Below are 8,107 nucleotides of genomic sequence, written 5' to 3'. Positions count from 1 at the left end.
TCCATGTGTCATACATATAAGTTATTTGGCTTCCACATTTCCCATACTATTCTTGCCCTCCCCCTGTCTGTTTTCTACCTACCATCTATGCTACTTATTCTCTGTCCCTTTTCCCCCTCTCTCCCCCTCCCACTCCCTGTTGCTAACCCTCCATGTGATCTCCATTTCTGTGGTTCTGTTCCTGTTCGAGTTGTTTGCTTACATTGTTTTTGTTTTTGTTTTAGGTGTGGTTGCTAATAATTGTGAGTGTGCTGTCATTTTACTGTACATGTTTTTATCGTCTTTTTCTTAGATAAGTCCCTTTAACATTTCATATAATAAGGGCTTGGTGATGATGAACTCCTTTAACTTGACTTTATCTGCCCTTCCATTCTAAATGAAAGCTTTGCTGGATAGAGCAATCTTGGATGTAGGTCCTTGCCTTTCATGACTTGGGATACTTCTTTCCAGCCCCTTCTTGTCTGTAAGGTCTCTTTTGAGAAATCAGCTGACAGTCTGATGGGAAGTCCTTTGTAGGTAACTGCCTCCTTATCTCTTGCTGCTTCTGGGATTCTCTCCTTCATTTTAACCTTGGGTAATGTAATGATGATGTGCCTTGGTGTGTTCCTCCTTGGGTCCAACTTCTTTGGGACTCTCTGAGCTTCCTGGACTTCCTGGAAGTCTGTTTCCTTTGCCAGAGTGGGGAAGTTCTCCTTTACTATTTGTTCATATAACTTTTCCACTTGTTGCCCTTCCTCTTCTCCTTTAGGTACCCCTATAATTCAGATGTTGGAACGTTTAAAGATGTCCTGGAGGTTCCTAAGTCTCTCCTCATCTTTTTGAACTCTTGTTTCTTCATTCTTTTCGGATTGGATGTTTCTTTCTTCCTTTTGGTCCACACTGCTGATTTGAGTCCCAGTTTCCTTCCCATCACTATTGGTTCCCTGTGCATTTTCCTTTATTTCACTTAGCGTAGCCTTTATGTTTTTATCTAATTTGCAACCAAATTCAACCAATTCTGTGAGCATCCTGATTACCAGTGTTTTGAACTGTGCATCTGATCGGTTGGCTACCTCTTCATCTCTTAGCTGTATTTTTTCTTGAGCTTTGATCTGTTCTTTCGTTTGGGCCATTTGTTTTGTTTGTTTTGTTTTGTTTTGATGCACCTGTTAGGTAGTGAGGGGTGGAGCCTTAGGTGTTCACCTGGGCAGGGCAACCCATGTGGCTGGGTTGTGACCCTGTATGTGAGCCAGGGGTCCGAGAGGGAACAATGGGGCCAGGTCTGCTCTTTGCCGGATTTCAGGCACTGCCCCCACCTGCCCCCCCGAGCTTCCCACAAACAAATTGGACCCTTCTGGTGCTGATTCCCATGTGGGTGGGTTTGTGTACTTTCTAGGACCCTGTGGGTCTCTCCAACGAACTCTCCTGTGAGGCTGGGAGTTTTTTCTGGCACCTCAACCCCCACAGGTGTTTTCAATCAGTGGTGTGATGCTTTATTTCCCCTGCACTGGGACCCTGGGTTGCTTAGTCTGTCTCGTTCCCCAATTTCACCAGGTTTGTATACTTGTGAATGAGGGACCACCGGGTCTGCCAGCTGCTACCTTGCTGGCCAGCTGCAGCCTTGTCCGCCGTGCCTTGTTCCATAATGAGCCACCTTGCTGAGTCCACCAGCTGGCACTTTAGGAGCCCTGGTCTGCCAGCTGCAGCCTTGCTGGGAGTCCCCTCTGCCCTGGCTGCCCAACTCCATCCCTCCTATCGGTCTGGATGAATGTGTGTTCTTTAACTCCTTGGTTGTCGGACTTCCATACAGTTCGATTTTCTGTCAGTTCTGGTTGTTTTTTTTTTGTTTGTTTGTTTTTTTAAATTGTCTTTCTTTTGGTTGTACGAAGAGGCAGAGTGTGTCCACCTATGCCTCCATCTTGGCCAGAAGTCACCTTTGCTCTTTTTTTTTAATATTTTATTTATTTAAAAATAAATAAAATATTTATTTTAAATAAATTTATTTAAAAATAAATTTAAGGGAAGGGAGGGAGAGAGAGGGAGAAAGAAACATCAATGTGCGGTTGCTGGGGGCCATGGCCTGCAACCCAGGCATGTGCCCTGACTGAGGATCGAACCTGCGATGTTTTGGTTCGTAGCCCGCACTCAATCACTGAGCTATGCCAGACAGGGCTCCTTTGCTCTTTTTAAAAAATCTTTTCATGTGGTTATTGGCCATCTCTATATCTTCTTTGAAGAAATATTTGTCTGTTCAAATCCTTCACCCAGTTTTTCTTTTGATAGTTCATTTTTATTGTATTTTTCCATTGCAATTTAACCCCCTTATACCCTCTTCTACCTTCCCCCACCTCTTCCCCCCACAATCACGGCACTGTGGTCCATGAGTTCTTTTTTTTGCTCCATCCTGTGCCTATAATTTCTGCCACCCCCACCCATGATATATCTTTGCTCTTGATCAAGGTTCTTTGGGTTACAGTAATAGAAACCTCCTTCGATTTTCTCGTGTAAATTCCACATCCAGGGGCATTGCATATAACCCAAATAATAAGTTTAGCTGAGGTCAGATATCAGTGACTGGTATGTCAGCAAGAGCCAAGGCAGATACCATCTGCATCTTGTCAGGACTGTGGCCACTGGTCCCTGGTTCTTTGTACTCTTCATTCTCTCTTCTTTTCACACTCACATCTATGCTCTCAGCTTCTCTGATCCATATGGTGCAAAAAGGCTGCTCAGTCCTATAATCAAATTTCCTCTAGCTCCTGCCCTTTGTCCAACTGCTTAAAGACCCAGTATACCAATTTCAGTTCTCAGGAGAGAAAACCTAGTTGATTGCTTGGGTCAGGTGTCCACCCTGGATTTTGCTTTGGCAGTAGAGGTGGGGATGGGGTCATCTAATAAATTTGGGTCAAAAGGGGCCACCCTTGGTTGGGGGTAGAGTTCAGAAAAGGGAGTCATGGTTTGGCAGAGAACTCATAAGGTACTTACTACCTGGGTTTCTCATGAGTCCTCAGGGTTAAGGTCCAGAAATGGGAGATGACTGAACAGACAAGATGATGAATTGTAACTGGTTGAATGACCACACACCATCAGAGACATACTGCTAACGGTTTCTGAAGGGAATGCTTTTGAGATTGTACAAGTAGACCTCCAGCACTATCCAAAAGGTTCTTTGTGGGCTGTCCTGATCAACATTTTTAAATTACAGTTTTGGATTTTCCCAGACCTAGTGAATTTGTGCTTCCATGTTCCCTGACATACTTAAATCTTCTCTATCTCCACCCCTGTCCAAATTTTCAGCTAATACACACTTCTTAACTAGCAGAGAAAAATTAAGGGGATCAGAATTAATCATCTGTTTATCACTAAACCTATTGATGGACCTACATCTGTACTCATATAATCCTTCTGTATACAATGGAAGAACCGTCTCTACTCCATCTTGTATACTACATCCCATCACCTCTCACCTACTTAAGAGCTTCACTTCTGCAATTATTCCATTTATATCACAATTTTTTGTCTTTTACTGGATCATTAACATCATCATACAACCATGATGTAATACTGAAGAAAAAAATCAGCCCCCACACATTGAACCCAGGCTGTCAGTCATGCAGTCAAAATATCAACATACCAAAAAAAAAATTGTGTTCTAGCACTCCTGAACAAATACTGTTACCACCTTTGAGAAATGTTTTAGCGATCTTACAAATAGCCTTTTTAAAAAAGATTTTATTTTTAGAGATGGGAAGGGAGAGAGAAAGAGAAAGAAACATCAATGTGTGGTTGCCTCTCGCACGGCCCCCACTGGGGCCCTGGCCTGCGACCCAGGCATGTGCCATGACTGGGATCAAACCTGCAACCCTTTGGTTTGCAGCCCGCACTCAATCCACTGAGCTATGCCAGCCAGGGCCACAAACAGCTTTCCAAATTTGTTTAATTATGGGGCCTTCCAGGATTTGAATGTAGTTATTAATCTACAAGCAATGAAACAAGGAGTGATAGGTATAAGTCTTGAGGAGAATCAAAATTCCTCTGCAAAGCAACTATTTCAGGTCAGGTCATTACGAGTTCTTCAGGCAACAGCAGGCTAATCTCCAGATAGTAGATGGACCACATTCCAATTGCTGCTGTAAGAAATTACCAAAATTTAGAGGCTTAAAACACAAATTTATTACCTTATAGCTCCTGAGGTCTCATTGAACTAACTTAAGGTGTCAGCAGGCCTGTGTTCTTCTGGAGGTTTTAAGGGAGAATTTCTTTCCTTGTTTTTCTCAGTCTCTAGAGGCCTCTTGTGTTCCTTGGCATGTGGCCCCCTTCCTTCATCTTCAAAATCAGTGATGTATCTCTTTCAAATCTCTTTCTGATTCTGACCCTCCGGCCGCCCTCATAAAAGGACACTTGTGATGACATTGGACCCACCCAGATAATCTAGGATAATCTTCCCATTTCAAATACCTTAATTTAGTCACAGCTGCACAATGCCTTTTGGCATGTAAGGTAATATATTCACAAGTTTCAGGGATTAGGATGTGGTTATCTTTGAGGGCCATTATAAGCTGTTTTTGCTGGCAAGGAAGGCTCAGCAAAATTTTGAGGTTCAAGGTCCTCAGTTTCATTGAAATCTGTCCAAATGTCCCCATCTAATTTTCAGTTCCATTTTTTCCTGATCAATACTTTAACCTTAATATAGGTCATGCAAGTGGATTCAATTTCTTTGTAATTCAGCCATCTTCAATGATCACTTTTTGGATATCTTTTTCAGAAACCTTGAAATTTCAGAATATCTTGTGATTTTATCAGGTAAGGATTCCCCGCCCCCCGCCAAGCAGGTAACTTTCTGATTTCTTCTCTAGACCTCAAAGTAGGAATTTACACCTTGAGCTGATCATTTTCTTTCTCTAAGTTCTCCAGTGTTAATTTGAAATAGTGGCCCCACTCCACAGTCCTTGAACCCTTTATTTCCACTGTGTTATCATATTGCAACAACTTCTTGGTAATCCAAGGTGGTAATGAATCATTTGCCATCATACGCCATGGACTACTAATACTATTATCTCTGGCAATGGGGTCAGAGAGCCAATTCCCATTCTTTTTTTTTTTTTTAAACGAGTTTATATTTATGTATTTTTTTTTTAGAGAGTGGGGAAGGGAGGGAGAAAAAAGGGAGAGAAACAACGATTGGTTGCCTCCCACACCCTACAACCCAGGGAAGTGCCCTGACCAGGAATTGAACTGGTTACTCTTCCCTTGGTAGGCCCATGCACAACGCACTGAGCAACACCAGCCAGGATCAATTCCCATGCAATTCCCATTAAAGTTCGTGCCTACTGGGAACTATTTCCATTACCGATATCTAGGTGTAGTGAGTAAAACAAAGCCACTGCAAGTATTTTGGAATAAAGAGATTTAATGAAGGGACTGAGGATTAGGTGAATATAGGAGAAGCTGGAGGAGTAATGGTCTGGGAGCTGCAGCAGAAGGATAAGATATCATTCACTAAAGACTGACTTGAGCCCTGGCTGGTGTGGCTCAGTGGATTGAACTCAGGCTGCAAACCAGGCATCGCAGGTTCGATTCCCAGTCAGGGCACATGCATGGGTTGCAGGCCACGGCCCCCAGCAACCACACATTGATCTTTCTCCATCCCTTTCCTCTCTAAAAATAAATAAATAAATTCTTTTAAAAAAGTAGCATTAACTTATATATAAAAAAAAAGACTGACTTGAAGCATTGGAGCAGATTTGAAGAAGCCAGAACTCATGGAGAAATATAAGGAGCTAGAGCTTGTGGAGATATCAGAGAAGCTGCTAATTATGGTCACCTTGACCACAAAGCAGGAATTTGCACATAAGTCTGAGAAGCCATTGTGTTTGGCCGCCACAATTGCAATGTGAGAATGTGGCTAGATCTGAGAAACTGGAAGCTGCCACAATCACCTGGGAGAAGAGAAGCTGTGATGCTGCCACAATTTCCTGAGAATAAAAGCTTTTTTCTTCTGCCTTCCCAATCTACTGTGAGTACCTCTCATTGGCAAATTCTAACTTGGAACAATACGGAAAGGGATTCTGGGAAATATTCTTGCCTTCTCATCTGCGAAGCAGAAAGGGTACAAGTGGGTGGTTGTAATGCAAAGCTGACAACCAGCAATTCAGCATAGTTAGAATCCTTTTGATTTTGAGAGACAAATTGGTAAGTCAAACTAGTTTAACTAATAAACTAACAACTAAGGGAATTTACTGAGTCAACTAAGTCTAAAGCAGGGATAACTGTGGGCAGAAAGAGATCTGGTCATAATCAAAGACTGTGTGTGACCAGGGCCTGGTATCCTGTCCTTCATGTCTTGGTAACTCCTCATTGCTGTTTGGTTCCTAACTTCACAGGCATCTTTCTGTTGCAAAACAGCCACTGTAGGGTGGTTCCCTCAGCTACATCCTTCTCCATTTGTGAATGCGCAGCCTGCAGGAGAATATTTAGTCAGTCAAATGTCAAAGAGAAGTTCTTCAATGTGATTGACAAACTTAGGCCCAGAGCCCTTCCCAAACCAAAAGATGTAACCAGGGTGATGAGTGCATTCTGATTAGTTGACTTAACTGTTCCTTAGCCCCTATGCCAGTCCATCAGCTTCTCCTATGTTATCACTAAGAGAAGGGAAACTTGATGTTGGGGGACCCCAAACAGTGAACATGTACTACATCAAGGATATGAACCAGTTAAAACAGAATAAACCCCTCCTACTATGGCCAAAGGGACTATTTGATTATGTGTCACTTTTTAAAAGTGTGACTTTTGAGCAACTGTGTTGAGAATCCTCAGTTCTGGTGTAAGGAAGTGATTCTTCTCCTGCAGTCTGTATGGGATAAGGAGTATCACATTACTTAGAGCCACTGCAACAAAGGACAAGTCGCCACATAGCCCCAAGACAAGAGAAACATTCCTAACCTTTTTTTGAGGTGAAAGTATTTGTTAGTTGAACCTTAATCTGGAAATCCCAAGTTTCCTGTATTATGTTCTCTTTTAACAATTATTCCCTTAAGTTTCCTGTATTATGTTCTTTTAATAATTATTCTCTTGAACTGTAGCTCCTACAAACTAAATAGGACAATTGTAAAATTATAGCTAAAAGTAACTTAAAAGTACATTATGATACAAAATGTGACACTATTTAGCTTCAGCCTTGGTTCTTGGAAAAAGAAATAAATCTTTTTTTATTTCTTTAATAAAGGAGTATCCAACATGCCTGAACTCAGTTCAAGTCAAAACGTTGTACTTATCGCAATGCCAGAGGCAAGTTTATGAAAAGGCTCTGGTCAAACTCTAGCTGAAGCAGCCAAACAAATTTCATCCCAGAAGTTCAAGGAGGGGGGAGAAAAAGAAAAAATGAATCCTGAATTTAATGAAAACAGTCCTGTTCTTTATTGGAAATATTAGCACTGATATTGGTATTATTTTTAATGATCCCTTGTTATAAGAGCATGGTTTTCTTTGTAGAAAGTGATTCTAAGAAAAGTCACATGACTACATTTAAATAAGACCCTATTTGGACATTTGCTTCTTGTCAGAAGAAATCAACCATGAGAGGCCTCATGACAGGGGACTTCTAGCTTATCTTCCTTATTCCGCCCCCCTCCACAGTCTAGTGTCCATACAATATCCAGAATGATCTGGATTAGAATTCATATTATAATAATCTGGATTATTCTGGACACTTAAGAAGTTTGTCAAGTCATGCCCTTCCTCTCCTCAAAATCCTTACATAGTTTCTCATCACATTTATAATAAAAGTGAAGTGCCAACTGCAGCTTACAAGGCCCTGGCTGACTTTATTCTTGGATACTTCTCAGATAGGATCTATATGTGCTTTCTTCCCTTCATTGTACTCAGCCACACTTGCCTCTACTGTTCATTGCCAGGTACCCTGTAGCCTTTATACCTTATAGTCTTCCCTAATCTATGTGTATGGCTTTCTCTGTCACTTCCTTCAGGGCTCTACTGAAAGTTACCTCCTTGCAGTCTTCTCTGACTACCCTAAAATAGTACATAATCTCTACCTAGCATCTTATTTTTCTTCCTATTACTACCTAAAATTACATTACACATCTATTTTGTCTGTTTGCTTCTCCCACTG

Source organism: Phyllostomus hastatus, unplaced genomic scaffold, assembly GCF_019186645.2.
Source record: "Phyllostomus hastatus isolate PE091 unplaced genomic scaffold, TTU_PhHast_1.1 phas_scaffold_39, whole genome shotgun sequence".
Taxonomy (NCBI): Eukaryota; Metazoa; Chordata; class Mammalia; order Chiroptera; family Phyllostomidae; genus Phyllostomus; species Phyllostomus hastatus.
The sequence above is the reverse complement of the archived record's forward strand: the minus strand, read 5'-3'. Positions refer to the sequence as shown.